The sequence below is a fragment of the Anguilla anguilla genome, chromosome 2 (genome assembly GCF_013347855.1).
Source record: "Anguilla anguilla isolate fAngAng1 chromosome 2, fAngAng1.pri, whole genome shotgun sequence".
NCBI lineage: Eukaryota > Metazoa > Chordata > Actinopteri > Anguilliformes > Anguillidae > Anguilla > Anguilla anguilla.
Genome location: NC_049202.1, coordinates 17,206,767 through 17,230,480, shown reverse-complemented (window position 1 = coordinate 17,230,480; position 23,714 = coordinate 17,206,767). Strand labels below are relative to the sequence as shown.

The window sequence follows — 23,714 nt, the reverse complement described above, 5'->3', positions numbered from 1 at the left end:
GTCATTATTGACATTGGCCCAAACAAGCTGTGGATTTGAGTCAGCAAGCTATGACATATCGCCACTTCGGCCAGTGCTAAAGCTAAGGATGTAAGCAAAGTCACTACTCTTTGAGTTAGGTCAGAGAGAGAGAAATGAAAGGAGGAGAAATCAGATAGCATTGGTATTTTGGACAAACCTCAGCCTTGGAATAAAGGTGAAGTTCCTGCTCATCCCCTGTCTGTGCTGATGTCAGCACTGGGCAGTAACTGGATCAACATACTGAAACTATGTTTCCATTCTAAATCAGTGCAAAGATGACTGACTTGTGTTTGTAAGAAATATGTGAAACTGTGTAATGGGGGTTGGTAGACTGCTCCCATTGCCACAGGAGATACCATGGCCTCACTAAAGTAAAAAGTAAGGCCCCCAGTTAAGGGAACTAATCACACTCTTATTAAGGCACCAGAGTGTTAAGTCACCTTCTGTAGGGGATGTTCACACGCTCATTGATGCATCTGAACCTTCCTAAATTCTCCCCATAGCTCGGGCCACCAGTTTGTCTCTATCATGTGACCCAAGTGGATTTTAACTTTGTTTTTCAATTGTTATCACCCAAGCATCCCTGCAGGTGCTCGACCGGCACAGTCAAGACTAATTGCATAACTGAGTGGCTAATTGTGATGTTTATCAAAATAATTAGTTGACCCAATACTGAGAGAGTGAAAGGAAGGAAAGTGAACATGGATGGATTGTAAAATGCACACACAACAAAAACATGTCAAGTGCGACAGGATCCACTTGGTACACTGCGCACAGAGAGATTTAATTTGTTTTGTACAACTTTCAATTTAGCAATATATCATGCATAGCGGATATCAATATCCTGACATTTAAAAACAAGCAAACATAATACATATGATTTATGGCCTGAATCAACAGTGAAGGCGAATCGTGTATCAGCGGGGGGAAAAGACAGCCTTGAGCTGCAGCTGGATGTCATTCCAGATTCAATAAAGGTTCTATAAAATGATAAATATTCCACAGGACAAGTGGATAATTCCAAATTATTAGTATGCAATAAATGGCCAGACGACTTCGACAGAAGATTGGGGTGGTAGAAGAAGGCTATCTCCTGCTTAATAGTGGTCCTTTCATTTAAATCACTGGTCTGCTGCAGGGTTGCTCATTACCAATAAGTACGGAATACAAATGTTTACAAACATTGATGACGACCTGAATCTGTGTGTCAGAGACTACAGATTTATTCACAAATAAAGCAAGTGAGAAACAACTGTGCTTTTGAACGCCAGCCAGTTTTGGCTCCAGCTCAATCCAGCCTGGTTCAGGCGCACAAATTAATCAGAATTTAGAATGAAGTTGCCTTCTGTTGATGGCCACAAAATGGTACTCCAGCCTGCTCACATCACTACCTATTTGTGCTCAAGCTGATATAAATTGGTTTTGCACACCTACACATCGTTGCTTGTTGAAGCTGTGGTAGCATCAGTCTTCGGCCTCCGATTCGAACCCCCACCTGCCTCCCACTGCTTGAGCCATAGAATGCCCTGTGAAGGAATGCAAGTGAGTGCCTGCAAGAATGCACAAGTATGCGTGTATGTGCGTGTGTGTGTGTCTGTGTGTGTGTGTGCCTGTGTGTGAGTGCGCATGTAGGAATTGAGAGTTTTTCAGCACAGATCTGAAAGCATCAAATGCACTCAGCAACAGTCTTTTCAGGCCTGAAGTCAGAGCAAAAAGTGCCTTTATCATCATGAATATTTATCTCAGCCTACTCTAACCTTTTATACTTGCACATACACACACAAACACACACACACCCACACACACAAGCACACACACATATAGAGAAACACAAATCTGCCCTGTAGATTTTAATCATAACCACACATCCAGTATTTGATGATTCTACACACCACCAAGTTCCACCCACACAGCCATTATCAATGTATTCAGTATGTCATAACAAACAATACAACTCCATATAACTCCATTCTGTAATCTTTTAGCCTGTCACTCAAAGTGTGTGTTGTTGTTTTGTAAGTATATTCGAAAAAATTAAGAATTTTGTTCATGTGAAAAATCCCAGAAATGTCCTTACCAGCAGCTGCATTGCTTTGACTTCTAATAATGATCTTTCCATGAAGTGAGGTAATACTGACTTGAAACTTGTTATATTGGGCCATTGCAGTAGGCTTTAGACTGCAAAGAAAAAGTTGCTATTTCCAAAGATGGCTAAGGTACACACTCTTGCATGAGTGATCTTTCATTCACAAGAAACCCAGACATGAGACAGATGTCGATGGTCGCCATGTTTCTCTCCTCCCACATACCATTGCATCTGTCACAAAAATCTGTTTATTATCTCTCTCTCTTTCTTTCTTTCTCTCTGTCTCTCTTTATCTTGCTCTTTCTTTCTATGGCTTCAAATTAAATCATCTTCAGAACAAATGCGAGCGCTGTCCTTTTCATTTACTTTTTTTCATTCACTTTCTTTTTTACTTTAATAATTATTTTATTTCATGCCATTTCCATATCAATGACCCGATGACTGCCTATGTTCCCGGAATGGCATTAACGAGTGGTTGCATTTTCCGTGATTACACGAGAGTGACTTTTTTTGCATTAGCCAGAGAAACATCCTGCCCTGGGGAGCAGGTTAAAAGTAAATAAAACTTTCAGTGGTCTGCTGCCAGATACTCATAGCTGAAACAAAAAATCATTGCAGTCATATTGCAAAAAGGCTTTCACACATAGCCTCTGTTGTATGGAAACATAAGTGCTTTGACATTTTGGCAGCGGCGCACAAGAGAGACACGGGGCAGGAGGGGAATACAGATGGCTTCAAGAGCCGTCCCTCCGTTACTTGATTGAAGGGACAAGGCCATGATGAAAAAAAAGATATTGCAGTGTCTGGAGAACAGGGGACCGTGATGCAAGGACTAGCAACCTTCGCCGTCCTTTGTGTGGGCGGGTGATCCTGACTGAAATCGACAAGCCCTAATCCAGAGAGACAGAGAAAAATAAAAAAATGGGTTTGGAACAAATTTTATACTTTAAAGTTAACAATCCTCCCTTATTTGTTGCTTATATGCTATGCTGGCACTGGAAAGCACAGGGCTGTCTGTCACACAGTGACAGAGAGGTAACAGCGTGATCCTAGAGCATATTCCCTTTCTTCTGTTCTAATCCTACTGAAACCTTCTGCAGCCTTTGACACCATAGACCACACACACCTCTCTGACCTCTCTGACCCCAACCTCACATCAGATCTCAGGCACTGCTCTAAAATCAATTTAATTCTACATCTCTGGATGCTTCTTTAGGGGTTCCTGAGATGGCGGCTTGTGTCATGCCCTGGGATCTTCCTAGATGCGTCCCCCCAGGCTTTGTACTTGGCCCTCTCCTCTTTTCCCTTAATGTGCAATTCTGGGGGCTGTCATCTTCTCTCATGGTTTCTCACACCATTTCTCCGCTGATGACACTTTTCCTCATTCCCTCCATCTGACATGTAGGTCTCACTCCACATCTCAGGTTACCAGGTTACTACATATTATATTACATTACATTACATTACAGGCATTTAGCAGACGCTCTTATCCAGAGCGACGTACAACAAGTGCATTAGTTCAAGGTGCAGAGGTGCAAAAGAAACATACTAGAGTTAAGTAAAGATCGTAGTTCCAGAAGTGACCACATAGATCACATTATATCAACTGTATCAGTAGTTGTCCCCTCTTTCTTTTGTACACACTACTTCCACTTTAAGTCTTCCATCCTTCAATCCACGAACAAGTTACAGCAGTGTCCTCCCAAGAAAAGTTGTTGCCAGAAGCGTCAGTGACCTTAAGTTAGAACCCTTTGCCCTCAAAAGTGATGGTAACATTCAAACAAACTACCCAAACACACCTTAGCTGCCTTTCAGATTTTTGTCATGTGCATCTAAAATAGCTAAAGGAGATATTTCTGATGAGATTAGATATGTCGGGGAAGCGAGGATTAATTAAAAATATGTCTATTTTCTGAACCCAGCGGATCCAACAGTCAATGCTTTTGTTAAAATGTTCAGCACTCACAATACTGAACACAACTGGCATTATGTGCTAAAACTTCACACTGAACATACGCATAAAATATATTTCACGTGATTTAATTCAATAATTATTGAGAATTATTATTGACTATTATGAATTTAAATTGCCAAATTCGTTGATAGGTCAGTGCACAGTAACCTGGTGGAATCAACCAATAAGTTAAAACATACTCTATGTCAGGCTGTAAGATTAAATAATTTATTAAATTAGAAGTATAATGAATAATTAATTTATATCATACATTTTTTCATGTAGGCTCACTAATTATGCAACAAAACAGGAGACATTGAACACGATTTTAATTTGAAATTACCAGAAAAGAGAGAGACCGGTAAGCCAGACCTTGCCAGAGTATTACTCTCTTCCAGTTTCAGCACCACAGAAGCAAAGGTAAACAAGTTAGGGATGTAGTGAACACACAACCAAGGAACCACCACAAAATAAAAATAGGAAAACCCTTCTTTTCCAAGGCTCCAAAACAAACTGCAACATAGCACAACCTTTTCCTATAGCTATCCTTACTCAGCATGGTTTGAGAATGCTTGCCCTGATTGGGTGATGCTGAGTAAAGGTGTGGAGGGGGGGTCCAGGGGGTTTATGACAGGGACCAGCTTATCTTAAAACTGACAAATTGCTCATTAATTGAAATGACCTTACGTATTTGAAAGCAGGGCTACGCACCATGATATTATTAGGATATTCATGGTTTTTGTCACGTAACGGGTAGGGGGGACCCAAACGCAGAGGGAAAAAAAACACAAACTCAAAAAGGGAAAATTAACAAAGACTTTACTTACATGACAGGGGACAAAAAAAAAACAGGAAACCAAAAGGCCACGCAGGGCACTACCAAAAAACACAAAACAGAAAACTCAAAATTCAAAACACACACAGAGCAGAACACAGGTAGGACAGAAACCAGGCAGGAACTAACAGGCAGAAACACAGTCACACACACAAGCAGGTAAAAAACACAGGCAGGCAGATACAAACAAACACAAGGAACCAGCACCCGAGTAAAGGGAACAAAGAACTTAAATAGACAGGGGGTAACAAGACACAGGTGAACTCAAAAAACAATCAACCCAGAAAAGGAGGGGATAACAAGACACAGGTGGGAACAATGATAGAATAACGAGACAACAATAATACAATTAACAGGGGGGAGCAGGACACAAAACAGAAGTGCCGCCATCTGGCGGCCCAACAAGGGAAACACAGACAGGAAAACACAGAACCATGACAGTTTTAGCATCTTTCTAATGAGACCAAACATGAATATGTTTTGAGGAAAATCAGCTCAGCTATTAAATACTTCTGCAAAGCTGAAAATGTACTCCTCCTTTTTGTTGTGATGCGGCAGACCTCGGACACCAGTACTACACTGACAATAGGACTTTCAGTTGATGATTTCAGTTGAATGTCACGGATTGGCATTCAAACTTAAAATGGGAAAAAGAAAACCCTGACCCTTATGGCGATCTGTGGCCAAACTGGAACCTGACACCCCATAAATAGCTTTATGTTCTGGTGTCTCTTCAGAGATAAACTCTGCAGGCAGTGGAACCCTGGATTGTATGCCTAGATGCTATTTTCAGATGTAAGAAAAGACAGAATGTGCACCACTGACGCAATTAAAGACTCTCGGAACCATGTTTACAACCATCGGTCAAGTATGGTGGAGGATCAGCGCAAGTTAGTGGTTGTGTGACAACATCTGGAGTTGTTGATTTGGTTTTGATTGAAGGCATCATGAATGCTAATAAATACAAACAATTCTGAACATATCATGCAATACCCCCTGGACAATGTTTGACCTCAACATCATTGAATGTGTTTGTGATTCTTTGGATCGAGAGGAGCAGAAAATACACCCGACTTCTAAGACTTAAGAAGCACAGAATTACATCCCTGCAGATTTCTTCAGAAAACTCAAATCAAGTCTCCCAAAAAGAATGGAATGTTTGGTGCATTATTGCTGCATTATTTTCTGGCACTGAAAAATGAATAACTTGCACTTACTGGCTGTTTTCACTGGGCATTAAATAAAAGAAAGGGTGGGCTCTGACTTTTGTACAGTACTGTATGCGCAGAGAGAGGATTTTAAAGCCCTAAACGAACACTCATGTTTTTCCTGCTAGGGATAAGTAGGAGCAAGAAGCATCATTATCCTCATGAATAGTTATCTCAGGCCACCTCTCATGATCTCTCTCTCTCTCTCTCTCTCTCTCTCACACACACACACACACACACATACATATACACACACACACACATTATTTCCCAGCAGTAATTGACCTGGTATTACTATACAAACAATTCACACTGCAGAGCTAGTCTTGAAGAAATGCTGTTGGTTGGTTGGTGCTTCGCAGGAGGGTACACACAAAAACAGACATACGCACAGTTGCTGTGAGAGCCCTTGAGGAAAATTGGTTGACTTGAGTTTGGGTTTTTAAAAATAGAAAGACAAGGGGTCATTTGTCAATGTCTCACATTTGCTGTGGTCAACTCATTTGTGGAGGTTCAGCGGATTCATATCTCTGTGGAGACTTCTTACCGTCTGCGTCTGTGCAACGTACAGCCTGTTAATCGCAACACAAAGTAAGCTTTGCCGCTAAGTTAACTTTTATACTTTCAGGGAAAGGTCTCATGCCTGAAACAATGCAGCCTCATATAGGGATACATAAGATGGAAAAGGATGGAAATGTGTCCCTGGCTTCAGTTTTAACCCTTGTGTTCTGCTTACTTACTAGCACCTGTGAAACCGTTAGCCTGGGTCAAATAATCTCAGGACATTATTGTGAATTTGAAGCAATACAGAAACAAAAATCCATGCAGAAATAGTCAATATTATCTTCATCTCAATTTCAATGATATAAACAATATTTATGTTTAATGGTGGTCATTTACCTCTGTTAGATCACATTTAACAGTGAAAGTGTTGTTAAATTATGATATAGATGTGATTTATGTAACAAAAAAAATGCACTATAATGAAGACATGGGGAGGGAATAAATCATATTTATCTGTGAAAATATGTTCTTATTTATCTTATTATATTGAAAGAAACCATTAAGTCAAACAGACATAAAGCACAAACAGATGATGAACAAGAAATAGAAATACATTACACTGCATTAGTCACTGGTTATGAAATGCCTGCCTCAAATGTCATTTCTCTGTCACCAAAAGTTTAAAACAGGTAAATTTGACAACCCAAACTGAACACAGGGGTTAAAGCAAGAGAGGAAGAAGCTCTCATCCCGCAAATGCCCTTTCTGACCAACTATTTAAGATCACTCGGAAAATTCAAGTTCAGCCTGAAAGGAAGGTTAATTATGTCTACACCCAAGGAATGCGTATTTTGAATGACGTTCGTGTCACCTTCAGGCTTAACGTCAGCAGCTCTGGAATCAAAGTCTGGCGTGAGCCCCCAAATCCTGCTTATCCCTGCAATAAACCTCCACACCGAAAAAAGTAATTTACCATTTTGCAGGTGTCTTGTCCTCCCCCTCCCAGCTCTGAAATAAGGATGAATTATACATGTGTGTGTGCAGTGGAAAGGGATTTTAATCAGGATTCACCATACTCTTTCAGATCACTTATGTATCATGCTCCAGTAAGGCCTACTATTGATGTCATTGACGTGGAACAGACCTGAATAATTTAGTGGAAATTGGACAGATAGGCAGATTGGATAAAAATAATTTCTTAAAATCGAGTGCTTTATGTGCTGAATATCCACAAGTAGGTCCTCTCATATTTTGAAATGAGGCCTTCTCAGGAAGAGATGTGTAAAAATTCTGTTTTCTCAGTGCTTGGAGATGCAATGAAATCATAATCCAGTCCTCCCATAAGGCAAAGGCACAAGAGTGCCACTAAGCTCATTTAGTGCCTTCAGATATGTGCTGACAGTGGGGTCCCTTTAAGAATATTTTATTGGTCCTGAGTATTTTACCTGGAAGTTCAACTTGTTTTATTTTCTAAATTCTTTGGCAGAACAAAAATAATTCAATATGTGTTCTCCGAGAGTAGTTTAGTTATTTGGTTATAATATGCTAAAAGAATGTGAACTTCAGATTACCAGCATTTGAACTCCGCAATAATGAAGTCTAATGGGATTTTGTCTACCATTTTTCTTATTTTTAAAAGAAAAATGCTTGCAAATACTATACACATCCAAATCCCAAAAGCTAGATGACAGATGTTGGTTTAAATAAACAGAATGCATCAGTAAGCGCACAAAACTTTCTTCAGTCAAAAAATACAATCAATAAAGTGTAATTAAAGCTGCCTACTAGTATGATCACATTATAAAGGCTGAATCTATAGGTGCATTCTGTGAGGGCTTATCTAAAATTATTCTCAGACGTCCTGGTTTTGGAAATATAATAAAAGCATTGTGATAAAGCAGCAGTTGACATGATTTGATTTCTGTCTTGTTCATTCGATAATGTAATAGCATATTCTTTGGCCTCTGCCAGCTACACAGTTCTGGCTAAATGAGGACACTCTTTCAGGAGTTGGGGTGCTCTAAGATCAGAGGACACACATATTCTGTCAAATGCCCATCCATTTGCGGTCAGGCAGGATCCAATTCTTGAGTTGCAAAAAAAAAAGAAGAAGAAGAAGCAAAGCAGCCTTTCGGACCATAGCCGGCCTGTATCACTGGAAAGTTAAATGAGATGAATTCAGCAGAAAGTCAAATTATTGCAACATAAATCCTTTTGATGTGCCGAGTACAACAGACCTAATTAATTAAATGTGGTGCTTCGAATGATGGAGTCAGAAAGGCTGCTTACTAGGTGTTTTTTACAGTTTCATCCCCACCCCACCACCTCCCAGTCACACACACAGACATACAGGTATATACTGTACACACACGCACGCACGCAAGCGCACACACACACACACGCACACACACATACACACACACAAACACACACAGACAGACAGACACACACACACACGTAAACGCATGCACACACACATGCAATCATACACACACACATCCTTATCCACATGCCTGAACATACCCACCTACCCACACACACACGTACAGTATATGAACACATATGTGTATGTGCACCTACACAAGCACACCCTCGTGCATATTTACACACTCGAGCACACAGGCACACACTAGCGGTGACACGTACGACATGGACATGGGATCATTTGCATACCCTGAATGTCCCTGTCCAAGACTGGCTGGATTTAGAATAATTCGAGTAGAACTCTTCAGCGGCTCTGACAATGTCACACCTCCGGGGAGCTAAGGAAACAGAAAACTAATTAGATCAGTGTGGAATGAAGTCCCAAAGTACACTGTGAGGAGTGTTCTTTTAAGAAACCCTTCCTCATCAGGCCAGATATCTTCTACTGGGACATCATCAGGTGAGGGGGAGTTGAGGTGAGGTGAATCTATTAGCTCATCCTGTCCCATGATGTGATTTATGGCATTCGGAGAGAGCGAAAAAAAAAAAAATGTACAGAGACAGTAGGCACGAGGGACATCTTGTCTGCAAACACATCTGCGCCCAGGAGACGGAAGGCATTGTCCCTAAGCATTGCAGCGGATCCTGTAACCTTTCGGGTTATTGATGGCCTTTTGCCATATCTCGCCTCTTTCAGGAAGTGCCATGGGACGTTTTCACTGTAGGCTCACACAAGGCCTCTCCTTCTCGCTCTTATTGAGATTTATAGGGCAGAATCTTATTTAGGTCATGTCATGTTTCATAGTTACTTGTAGCCTTTTTTGGAATGATACAGATTTTTATTTATTTTGGATTCAAGGAACTTCTTTAATATAAAATGTTACGCCTAATATTCAGGGCGTTTAACTGTATATGGGATTTGCAGTTAGCACAAACGAGGTTGCAGATCTGTGTTCAGACAATATTTCCCTGCAATTCTTTGCGCCAATTAAATGGAAGTGTTAATTTGTATATTCAGACAGTTGGGTGAGTTCACCAAACACCACAATTATCACACCATACTGTCAAATTTAATGAAAAAAGTTTAGGGAAATTTTTTAATGAATCAAAGTTTATGAGTTATGAGTTAATGTGTTGTTTGGTGATAATGAATCATTGAACTATTTTAAGGGCTGAATTTTCTAAGAGATTTTTTAAAATAAAGAATAACCGAGCAGGTTCCTTCCTTCTTGAGTCCTTTTGTACAGTATGCAACTTGGAATATTTATTTGCAATTACATGTATTTTATACAAACCCCATATCAAGAAGGCAACCGGGCTCTGGTGAATCAAAGCATGACAGCTGAGATATTGGTCCATCCAATAACTATGCACCTTTAACTGCGTATATTACTGTTATCAATAATTAATCAAGACTGTATTACTGCACTGAATTCTGAAAAGTTAACTTTTTTTCTCCCTCTTTTAACATGATCTCAGATGTTAGGCCAACTGGTAGATGAACAAACTGAATTTCAGACAAAAAAGAGGTGTCAACATGCACAAAGAAACAGAGCAGCGTTCTGAAGGGAAGATAAAGAGAATACTCACGTCACTCAATCCAAAAGCCACATTTTCAGAGGCAAACTTCTTTGGCCTTATTTTTGGACAGTGAATCAAGAAAATGGGGGGGGGGGGGTTATTTTTTAGCTGTGTTGTTTCCTTCACTCTTTCTTTGTACTAACATGAGGGACATTTCTGGGACAGAATGTACATGTGAATACATAGAGGATGATTAGAGCACTACTGTGAGTTCTGAATCATACATGCAAAGCTTGATTATCATCTCATCGAGAATTAAGGCGGTTTTCAAGGCTACATCTTCAGTTCAAAGGTACAGAAGGTATGTAAAATCTCAAGAGTAATTATAATAGCACTGCAAATTATGTAATACATTACAATAAGGGGTACATTTTATATGAAGGGGTTCAGTCTTTATGGGTAGGGTCTGCACAGGGAATTCAGCTAAGTGAAAAGAGAAGATAAAGCCCTTTCTCTCTTTTGTTTTAATCCTTTTGGAAATGTTTCCTGCTATTCATAGATAAAGCAATGATGTGGCGATCACTTTTGTTCTCGAGGAGTACGCCCTGAGCCATATTTTGCATAATCCACGCGCTTGTGAATTGTTCTTTTAATTCTATCTTATAATTAGGGGATATTTTTTTCTTAAAGCAGTCAATCCCCGTTAACAGTTTTCTACGGTTTTCATTCTGGAGCTATTTACAGGGAAAATACTGCCTCAGTGTGAGATTCAAACCGCTGCCAAGTTGTTTGACGCAAATTGTGTTCACGTTTCCCATAAAAAGTCAGGCGCTTTTGTTTTCACATGAAAGCGTGGCTGGCAAAACACATGCAATTATATAAATATTCAAATGACTCCAAAAATAAAGGGTAGCCTTGCTTTTGTTCCGGAATCGGTTTGTGTGAAAACTGGAGCCCCTCATTATCATGCCAATTTCATGTGAAATTATTTAATCACAAAAGAATTCACAACATCTTCCTTTCTTCAGTCCTACGATTGAAATCAAAACGGAAGCTGCTGACTATTGCTTGTTATTTGGTGAACATGATTGCCGTTTGGACTTAATGGGCCCATAAAAAGCAATTACGATAGTATAAAAACTACAACACACCGCACTGGTATGTTTAATTAGGGAGACAGAGTGTTAATTATTCTGGAAATCAAGTTGGATCAACAGACCAGTTAATGTTGGAAACATAAATCCAGCAGATTAAATGTGGGCACAGTGACTGAACATAGAGAAAATGTTTTTTCTTGTTTATCGTTTGCTGTGCTTTTTTTTCTTCCCCCAAACGTACTAACGCATTAGGATATCGTGCGGCCAACAAGAGCCGTGTGAGGGAGCCACATGTTCTTGCAGATGGCGTTCTGTCACTTTTGTTCTGAACTACTCTGTTAGCCCTTCAGTTTTCATTTCACTCCTCCGCCAGAGTTCCCTAGAGATGCCCCCAAAAAGGTTATGTCCTAAAATAACACAACCCCCCCCCCCCCCCCCCCCCGGGTTTGGAATGGCCAGTAATATTTGCAGGCTTACCGAATAGCTGTGACTTCATCTGTCAACCAGGAGAATGTTGACCAGCATGTGTGTACTTCAAAGAGCCTCTAGCTACCCCCTGATTTTTTTGACTCTTCAGCCCACTGTCTGAACTACGTTAGCATTGTTCTGGAAAAAGCAATTCTTGAGCTGCTGAGCAGATTTAATGTGGGTGTCAGATCAACTGTCAAAATGGTGAGGACAACCCGGTGATTGACTTCCACCCTCACTGGCTGACACCGTTGCCAATGTTGTGTCACCTGGAGTCCAGGTCATAGTCTGCAGAGCCACTATCAATGAGTGGACGATTGACTGTTGGGCACATTACTACACCAAGGCGTAGTGGATGAGTCAACAGACTCAACAGCCTATTATTACAGTAGCCCTTTAATGGATCTACCCTGCCACGCTTAGTTCTATCAACAATGGATTTTTTCCCCTCCTTTAATCAAAGAATTTACAGACACCAGTGCCCAGAGACATTCATACAGACTTTAATACATATTCTCCTGAGCCTGTCAGTGGCATAACTTCATTGCACAGGCTATGTACTATATTTGACAGCAATGCTGATGTTTCATGACATGATTAAAAAAACAAACATGTACTTGATGCTTTGAAAGGTGCAAACTAACATTGCACCTTTCAAGACTGCATTTGGTTTATTTGCATATTTCGTTTCAGACAGAGAAAAATAGTGCTAAAACGAAATTCTGGAGCTTAAAAATAAAACCTATAAATAGTCCCACAATACCTTTTATTGAAACATGCCTTTTAAAGCACAGGCTCCTGTACCTACAGCCAAATGGCAGCTGGACAAAACAGTGATTTCATGGTTGATCGGGTACATGTGAGAAGATGGGATCGTCGACAGATTTACCCTGTCAGAAGCATGGCAGAACCAGGGCAGAGCCAGACCTAATGCTCTGACCTTCTGTCACTTTAATTCATGAGAACGAACAGGATGACAATCATATGATAGACCGACCAATTACAGGCCTTGCTGCCAAATCCAGGTTTCAATGAGATTGTGTCCAGCTTTAAAGGAACCATTTCCATGTTTATTTATTTACTTATTTTGGCAACTTTAAACGCGATGGACGAATCTGTTTGCTATGAGCAGTGCAATAAAAGGACCAGAAGTGAGGCGTTCATTCTTATCTGCACTGCGTCTTTTTCATTATTATTTTCCTGGCTTACGCTCTACCTGTGTTTCCTCACACTGCTTTCCCCAACATCAAAGGCGCTCATTTTTAATAACCTTAGGAGGATTTCTGCACTTGCGCACACTGTTGACTTTGAGCGTATGACTGCTACTGTAATAATTATATTCCAGTGTCATTTAATCAGAACCCTCAATACACACATGCACACGCACCTCACCCTTAGCTGCAAACTTCTGACTCTGTCTTTTGCCCTTTCAGTTTCGCACAAAGCCAAGTGTCTCTCCCTGGCCTCGTTGGCAAAACAGATTTTGTGACTCAAGCAAGACGTCAGCTGACATTCAGCCGATGCGTTTCTTCTCCCCCCGCCCTTTTGCGTGGTATCTCTCATTGTGAGTCTGCCTGTGACTGGCACGATTTGGCACGGCGCAGTGTCTCCTCCGCACGCGGCCCCTCCCACTCGAGCACAGTCGCAGTTCTGACTCAGTCCAGCTGTCTGAGGGAGAGAGAGCGGCTCGGCTCGGCTCGCTCACGCCAGAGCGAGTCGGCAAACTCCATTATTAATCATCGCGAGCTTCTGCTCTTCTCCGGTTCACGTTTCACGAGAAGGGCTGTGACTGTTTTGCTTAGTTGCTTTGGATTTTTGCCAGTCTGGCTTTCTCTTTTCATTATTTTTCACTCTTGCTTATTGTTTGCAGTTGCTGTGAGAGGCGTTTTAGGTCGCCTTCTACCCCCACGGGTATGCAGTTTCTCCTTCGACCGGGTCAGGTTCACTCGCCTTGAGTTTGACCTGGTCAGTTTTTTCTCCCTTCAGTTTGAGTCAGCAGTCGGTTTAATAACTGTCCTTGAGCGCATTTCAGGCAGCTTGTGGATAGGTCATTTACACAACAATCCAACAGAGGTTTGACTCCAATTAATCACATCACAGTGCTTACCCACCTTACCAACCTTTTCCATGGCTGTGCAGACAAATAGTATGTGGTGCACCTGTTTATATTTTATCAAAAAGGTAGTCGTATGAACATAGTTCATTTCTACAGAGGTCTACAGCTGGCAGTAGGCTTTTAAATCAAGATGATGAAGCTGGTCTATGAGAAAAAAACACTGTGGTCAGAGGGTTTACTCGATTATGGGATCCAAGATGACAAACAAACTGAATATTGCCCAACCATCCAACACTTCATCACTTACTTGGCAAAGAGTGAAATGAACAAGAAGAAATGTCTTTGCAAAAATATAAATGATTAGAATAATTTTAAAAAATGTGTATGTTCACATTAACTCTGATTTGAATCTGTAGAATCTCTTATGGCCAATGTACTGGCCCTGTATTTACATTTTAAATCTTTCCCCGGCGAAAACACTTACAGATGCAAAACTGGTTCGCTGAAGATTACCATGGGAGCTGCACACACAAACGCTCAGAAACACACATGCCCACAAAAATACATGCACAAGGCACGCAGACGCACACATGCACACACAGCCACACACGAGCAGAAATGCGTACACTCTCACAGCCTGTGTTCATTAGCAGGCAGGGTGTCTGTATGAATAAGCTGGTGTGCCATTGCAAATCAGGACCCTGGGTAGACTTGCACAGCAGTTTCATTCATTTCGATGCTAAAATTGTCCTTTTGTGTGGCATCAATTAATTAGCACCGGGAGGTCACTCGGCTGTGATTGCTGAGAAAGCCACCCTTCATCATGTTACGCCATTTCCTGGAAAAACTGCATGAGGGACATTGACTGAGTGCTTTCGACATCACGCGTATGCATGCCACGAGCACCACAGGACCGGAGTCAGCACGAAGGCCAGCTGGAGTCCAATTTGATCCTTCCAGCTTCCAGGAAGAACACTTAGCACCTTTGCATGGTTCTTTACCAAAGGTCCCTTCTTTTTTAATGACTGTCTCCGTACAGAAAATTCAACGTGCTAATTATTCCCTTTAATTATCCCTGATCATTTCTAGCCTAGCAACGAACACTACAATCACGTAAGCAAAGCCTGTATATCTGTTTATCAAGTTACTGCAGTAATTTTCAGGTGACAGCATATTTCCTAGAATTCAAAAGACAGAAGAGTTTGTTATTCTGCTTGTTCTGAACATGTTATTAGCCTGAAACATAGTTACATCCATTATGTTACAGGTCAAATTGACTTGCACCATGTAAATATATTCAACACAGGCAAACAGTCCCAATAACAGTGAAGCCATTTGTCTAATCTGGGCATTCACAAAGAGCAAATACAATAACTTTTTATTTTATTTCAAGCACTATATTTAAAAACAGATAATTCAACATATTTGAAGCAAACACAGAAACTGAAAGTAAAAGAAACATATTTCCATGTGACTGCAAAATGACTGCGAGCTCGTCATGACATGCAGTGATCAAAGGCCTTTAAAATAGTATCCTTCTTTAGATGTTTTTTTTTTATTTATCTCCAAAAGCTTTACATTACAAAGGTTCATAATAATGCAACCTACCAGCCTCCACTCCGTGCTGTATTAAGCACCTCTGTGCAACTGTGTTGAATCTTTTTCTCTTTTTTTCAAATAAAAGCTGCTTCTCTTGGATGGCTTGGCTTGCAATATGCTCTTGCCCATTAATCTTGATCATATACACACAGACACGTTTAATTTGGGCCCACCTCTGGGATATCGCCCTAGTCCTTTCATTGCTGATAAAGACTTCTCCAACACAAGCTGGCCCCTTAGCCACTAAAGGCTTTTTTTTTTTTTTTTACTATGAACTGGTTATTTAGTACAGCGCTAAATGACCAGTGAAGGCAAGACACAGTTTGCGATGAACTCGAATGGAATGAGAACACAGTTTGGGAGCAAGAAATAGGTTTGAGGAGAGGAGACAAAGGTTTTTTTTTATGGGAGGTATGTAAATCTGAGTAGAGGAGATCAGCATGGGGGAACACGTTTTCCTCTGACAGGATGTGTCAAAGAGATTCTCTTTGTCATTATGCCAGTTTCCAGTTAATTATAATGGGTTAGGACACCCGTGACAGGAACAGAACACTTGTTAAAAGATAATATTTTAAAATAGAAAAGCTTAAGGCTTGTTTCCAGCTGACTGGAATTATTGTTCAGTAATCTGCTTCACATATATAATGTACTGAGGCACTATGAAAGTGGGCTGGATTTTGCCGAGGGATGGGGCCAATCGATGTGGCAAGAAAAGAATGAAAAATGACGTTCATTCATTCCTTCAGACTCATCTGTTCATTCAAATATCCTTTGAACTGCTGCTCAGTTGTTCAGGCTGTTGCTCATTCGTTTGAACTTTCCGTTTGTTCAAACTGTCGGTCACACTCTCTGTGGGAAGGATGGTCCACGTCCTATGTGTGTATTCCCTGTTTGTCGTAAAGCCCTTTTCTTTCGCTGTGCTGTGAGACTGATCCTCTGTTCCCTAACAACTTTAGTGCTGGGGAGCAGCTGATCAGTTTCACAGTGCTACTGTTTAAAAGGACCTGAAGGACTGCCACTCAAAGCCAGCTCAAGTCCTCAGGGGAGTGCTCAAGTCCTCTCCCCAGACACTGATGGGTTTCCATCTACGGTCCAACTAGCAACAGATTAGGGAAGCCCAGACAATTGTGAGCATGCTGAGCTGGAACATAAGCAGGTGAAATCCAGGACTGGCTGAAACAAGCCCCACCCGATCAGCAGTGCCACCTGAAATAGCTGCTTGCACCTGTAAATAATGCACATGTTAGGGATGAGGACCCCTGTGGCTCCAGAATGCTGAAACTGGCCTTCACAAGGTATGCAAACCCTTCGATAACTCTGGCTAAAAGCTGAGGAATTCAGCTTTTGACTGACGAATGCAGTCGAAGAATCGATGTAGTCAACGTAGTGACTAAGCAAAGAACCAGAGATGTCACTTCTCTCTGAAGGCACTGACAATGTACAGTTGGCGTCCTGAACTCAATCACATTTGGTTAGACTCGATCACCGAGTCCGGAGATCAAGAATGGGATGCAATTATTCCCTCAATTTCCTTCTGACTGTGAGAGTGTGGGCACAGACACATCACCACAGACAAAAAAAATCTCAACTGTAGTGTGCAAAACAATCCTGTACCATGGAAACTAAAACAAAAAAAGAGGACCAGAACTGTAGCCTCTGTCACCGATAAAGCAGTTCATTTTAATTTATTAAATTTAAATTTAAGTATCATTATTCAATTACAATTGTAACTTGACTTTTTTGACACAGCCAAGTCTCCCTTTTGATTTATTTGGGCGTTCTACATGCTCCATTTATGTGCTTAGAAAAAACAGAACGAGACAAACAGACAGGCAGACACGGTGCACTGCTCACACAGAGCATTTCACACAAGACCAATAGCGGCGGTAACCCCTTCAGGCAATTTCTTTTTCTTTTTCTTTCTTTCTTCCTTTGTTTGGCGCATCTAGAGTTTTTTCAGCTGGGGTCCCTGACATTTCCGCAACCATCAGTTGGTATTTGTGCGTTCCACAATACTCCGCTGTCTCGTCCCGCAGACGTCTGCTCTCGTATTTTATTTACTGTGATCGATCGATCTGGGAGCAGCTCGAGGAGGAATATTGTGCGAGGCGAAGGAGACGCCAAATCCTGAGCTAATCCTACCCTTCACTGGCGCCCAAAGAGCTTTTCATTATGAGCCCATTGTGCCTGTGTTGCAGGAGGGAAATAAGAGGTCTAGTCAATCTCTAGTGCCGCACTATGAATGGAGGCACGATAAGTGGGCAATTAAGAGGGAAAATGACTGTGGAATCCATTCAGCGCCGAGGCGACGCCTGCGGGGATGGAAGAGTTTTCGAGGTTCAGCGGGCGATAAGGAGGGGAAAAAGTGCTGCTGTCCCCACGGGGAGGGGAGAGAGAGGGAAGCATCACAGACAGGTTTCGGCCTGCTGCGGCCAAACTAGGAAGGAGTCCCCCCCTCCCCATCCCGGTCCTGTGCTGTTCTTACAAAAGGGCAGGGAAAAGATTTGTCTTACCACCTACTGGCCTGCTTTTTTTTTACCAGTGACAGAAAAGGACCAAAGGAGGCTAGGTGTAACTGCATTGGGTTGGGGACATGTTGTATTGATATAAAGAGAAGTACACTCTCCCTTTAGCTTGCTTGTCTACTCTCTCCCAAATTCAGGAATGGAAGTTCAGACAGAGTTACAGACAGGACTGGGCATTACTGATTATAAACATAATTTAAAAAAAATTTTTTTATTCTATTTACAATCTAGTTGTTGAAAAGGAATGGGATACAAGAATTTCAGCAAGAATCTTGGTGAATACTAGAAGCACAAAATGTCTCATAAACGGCAAAGTGTTTTGGATCCAATTCTTTATCAGGCAATGTAATGGAATCTTTGGTCCATTAGGTTAGGTAACTATCATAACTCATAATGATAATGGTCATGATAAGCTGTTCAGCCAATCGATAATCCCGTTTCAGCCAAGGCTCAGCAGCTCACCAATGCCTGTCTGACACCTACGCATGCAGCTGACTGTTTAGCAAATTTCCAGAAGTTTATTAAAACGGGAGCTGCAATCTTTCTCTCGGCCTGTGGGACCAATAGTAATTGGCAGGAAGGATCTATACCATGCCAGTTCTTTCATATCTAAATGGAGATAGAGGACTTTGCTTCCTGACATAGTCCAAAAATACAACACTGCTAAAAGCAGTAGTCATATCAAATCGGTCACATATCTGCATAGATTAATGTAGGAAATATGTTCTGTAGAAACATGCCTGCTCAAAAGAACAAAGAGCATTTATTAGATCTAAAGTAATAATTAAGTGTGGTTAAAGGAGACAATTTGAGCTCTGCTGACTTAATTGTTCTATTTCACATTAGTATTATTGATTTTTTTTTTTACTACACTCCATGTTTGCCAAAAGAAAAAAACTATAAATCTGTGAGCTACCTTCTCCCATAAACTCTACACACTCTCAGGATCACACGTAAATCTCTTGCAGGCTTGAGCAATTTGATTTGAGCTGTCTAGGTAAAGGGGAACTGCATTATAGTTTGAGAGGCTCTCTTTCTCTTGAGAATGTACACCTGGTTTGTTGTTGTAAACTGTGATGTCACAATGCCTTCACCTCAGAGGCCCTCCCCATTTGCCAATTCACTCAGGTAGGTGGAGTTTCGCTATACCTTCCCGAACCAAGTATGTGTAACACCATGACAAAGATCCCACAGCAAGTACACTTCAGTGTGTGTGTGTGCGTGTATAAGCGCATGTGCTAAATACAAAAAGTATTTATTATTTGTGTTGTACCATATATTCATAACTTGTTTGCGTGAAGTTGAACATGTGCAATACAGGATGCCATCAACTATAGTGGCTGAGAAAAAACAGCAATTAGTCCCTTCTTTCATTCATTACAGGCAATGGTAAAAACCAAAAGCAGACCTATCCTCATTAGTGTGAGTGTGTGTGCATATGTACGCATGCATGTATTTGGGTGCGTTTGTGGATGCATGTGATTGTGTGTGTGTGTGTGTGTGTGTACGTGTGCCTGTGTGTGTGTGCATGTGTTTGGGTGCATTTGTGGATGCATGTGATTGTGTGTGTGTGTGTGTGTGTGGATGCATTTGTGGATGCATGTGATTGTGTGTGTATGAGTGTGTCTGTGTGTGTAGGCATGTGCGCTACCCCTGAACCCATTCTAGGGACTTTTTCACACAAGTAACATCGCAAGCCTATAGCCCACCCTTACATATATTTCCCCTAATTGTAGCAAGCAAGACACATCAAGTTAATTTCCCTAAGGACACAAGCAGGTATTAGTCATTTGGAAGTGGGAGAAAACATTTGAAGGTGTAATGCCGCACTGTAGAGGAATGTGTGCGCCTCTGTGAGAAACTCCAGGGGTACTAACTGCACAGCACATGAGCCATTTTCCCCCAATGCAGGAACAGAGCACTGGGAAAGCAGCAACGGAGCAGGCATGCGGCACAGAACATATTTTTACTCCTTAGTACCTTTGTGCCGAGAGGGCAAGCAGACCACCTAGGTCTCAAATGTCGATAGCCACCACATGAAGGAAAATGTCACTGCACTCTTTGCTGTTTATTCTTCGCGTTTTTAAAAGAACACTCCAATCGAAATCCGAAACGACTGCCTGATTCCATTTGGGTTTAAAAGAGGTGATAACCGTCACATCTCGTTCTGCTCAATGATGGGTGAGCCTTGCGCCATGCAGAGCTCTTTTCTTTCACACTGTCTCCCACACTGGCTCGCAGTGGCCCTCTGTCAGAAGCACATATTCAGCCCCGGCAGCTCCCATAATAACCACAGACCCGAGGTAAAAACAGGAATATACAAACCCGCATGATTTCAAAGAGTGCGTCTCGTTATACCATTGCAGGGGAGCACTGGCTGCTAATGACTTCTGTTAAATGTTTGCAATAAACGTGTCGTGTGCGTTATTGAAATTCTGTCAATTAGCTGACTCATTAAACACTGCAGGGTATTTGAAAGACTGTTCACAAGTGCCATCGTACAGCGAGAGAGTATACTTAATTTATAATTTGACGCGGGTTTGGCTTTCTAGTGCGCAGTAATAGACTTTCGGATGTTCAGTGAAAAACATTTATTTAGAGAGTCTGAAAACCGTTATCAGCAAAGATACCCTGACCTCTAGCGACCGATTGTTGTAATAGTTGAGTTTTAACTTCGCAGACAGCTTTGGAACAACCCGCACAAGCAGGATTGCTGACGGAGTAGTAGTAGCCAATGGCCAATTGGCCACATTTTCCCGACTGAACTGTGCTCAGAAGTAGTATGTTCACCATCATCTGAATTTCAGATAGTTTAGCTTACTTTGCGCGGACTGCAGACCGATAAAGAGCACAATTGCTTTGTTTTGACCTTGAATTTAGATTTTTGGATTGTTACAGGTGTCTTATTTCAGGGATAACTGATTTGCAACACATTCATTACTTACAAACAGGGATGTTTTAAAAAAAAAATTACATACGATTATAGCTTTGTCTGCAAATGTTACTTTTTAGCGTATTGAAAGACAACAAACACAGCAGCATCAGCAAGGACTGTGTGTTATTTCCAAGTTGATGATCGCCACACTTCATGGCGCTGTCATCAGTATGGCGGCGAGGGTGGCCTTGCCTAGCTACATTGCAAGTGTCCCTGGTGTTCCCACTGACAGTTTGATGGAGTTGCATCGTTCTGGTGAACATTTTCAATCACGGTAATCTCTCATACATTGCTTACTTTACTGCGAACAGCATTTTTGTCAGTAAATGTTAGCTTCAGGGTGAAAACAAATACCCATATGCGTGGCGTGGTTTGGAGCGAGGCGTAATCTGTCTAGTCTGACTGATTTTATCTTATGTTCGTTTTGGAGCGTGTAAATGGTATCTCGTTGCGCTGCCCTCTTAGTTTTGTCCAGAAACAAAGCGCTAAATGTGGGATTCATTACCTGCGATACACCTTTAACACTGGCAGCTCTCAAGCTTCTCTTGAGTGGTGCCACTACCTGGACAAACAACACGTTACTCACCTGTCACAAGCGGTGACGCGCAGACCCAAGAACAGAATCGGCAAACTTCCTCCTAGTGAATAAAATTGCGTGTTTACACTGTAATCGTGGGAATAAATCGGATAATGTTTAACAAATATTTTCCCATATTTCGTGGACAAATTGGCATAAATTATATGTTGAACTTTTGCCAATATGTTGCGACCTGAATAAGTAATTAATTGTAAAATGATTAGGGATCCAACATAGCCATCTGACTGCCCTCTCCACTAGATGCATCTCCATGGGCATAAGCATACTTATATCTGACGCTGATGATAAACACAGTTATTGTAGAATTATACAATGAATACAACTGCTCATCACTCTCTTAACATTCATATCTGTTCTTCCAAGAAGCAACACAGAAATGTGAACTGTGTCATTTTACATAAATCTTGGGGAATTGGGTTCATAACTAGAAATTTATACAGAACTATATACAATTAAATCAATACATTAACATTTAAGGGAAACCAAATATTAGTAGGCCTACACTGTCAGGAAAAAGGGCTACACTTGGGGTCTGTTTTTGTTTTTTAAGTTACAATTCCTGTTAATGTTCCCTCACTGGGTCATATTTGTACCTTAGAATTCTAATGTAAGGGGTACACAGTGGGCATACCTTTGAGGGTACTGCCCCAGTGACAAGCCATTGTACCTGTATAGGTACAATTTTTGCACATTTTCTCTGAGAGTGTACATGCAGTAATACAACAGAATGGAAAGCTCACCTAGGAAAAAAAAAGGCTGCCGTTACTGCCTCTTTATTAGTGTTTTAGTTCCTAACCCAAGGGGTTGAAGCATTTCGCAAGATACATAAGAAAACATTATTCACATTCCTGTGGTTCTGATGTATGCATAAACATTAATTTCATATTCAGACCATGTGTAAGGATATATTTTGATACGGTATAGGTCTCATAAAACATAGGTCTGTATTCAATTTAACATTTGTCCTTAACTTAACTTGCAAGTACTGTACATGCAAACATTATACTTTTTCATCACAAACTCAGTTTGGCAAGTTTGTTTTACTGATTCCTTAGCCCTCCAAATTGTGTTTGTGAAGAAAACAATCACTATTGCTTTTAATTGCTTGTTGAGTGAATCCCAACCATAGTCTCTCATAAAGTACGTTTTCAGTTTGGTACATTTGGGAACCCCTCTTCAATGCCTTTTCCCCATTTGTGATTCAGAACATCAATCTAAAGATTCCATGTCTCTAAATCTCTCGGTTAAATCCATACCAGTAGTTGTCTGTGCATGGCTTCCAGCGAGAGGTGTACAATTTATACTAATCCCGCTAGCTTGATGAAGAAGCGGCCAGTATACAGACGGTGGCTGTGTCACTGGTACGACGGACAACAGAGAACATTCCTGCTTTTGAAACAGAGAAGCTACTGTCTTACTCAGCCGGTTTGCCTGCACATTAACACGTTCAGTTACACATTCTTACCATCTGTTAGGGGTTGGCAGCAAAATGGTCTTGGTTTTTTCCAGCGTGCTATAAATAGTCCCACATTTCGCAGGAGCTACAGCCTTCTGCCACCCAACTCTGAGAACAGAGAACCCATTCATCGTGAGAGCGCAACAGGTAGTGATGTCACTTCCCCTGGGGGACTGAATGTGAGGGCTGTCTCAAAGCATTCTGGATAATTTTCCCTCCACCTTCCTCGCAGGGACATGTTCCACTCGCTTAAATGTCAGTTTGTGGGGATTGTCCCATTTGCTTGACTGATGACTGAATAACAATAAAGTGACAAACAGGACTCTATTTCCTGCCAAGAAGATGCTCAACAGAAGGCCAGCAGGGTGGATACAAAATGTAGAGCGCTGAGCCACTAAAATGAAGAATGTGGTTTACTGAATGGAAT

At 41.3% G+C, this 23,714-nt stretch overlaps 1 long non-coding RNA gene across 1 annotated transcript; it reads right to left on the bottom strand.

Moving 5' to 3' along the window:
• Positions 1–785: 785 nt before the first annotated feature.
• LOC118219749 lies at positions 786–23,447 on the bottom strand. Its single transcript, XR_004763836.1, has 4 exons — positions 23,297–23,447; positions 21,820–21,871; positions 9,282–9,370; positions 786–1,547 (listed from the first exon to the last, which is right to left on the bottom strand). It is a non-coding gene; the product is annotated as an uncharacterized LOC118219749 (long non-coding RNA).
• Between the last annotated feature and the right edge of the window lie 267 nt (positions 23,448–23,714).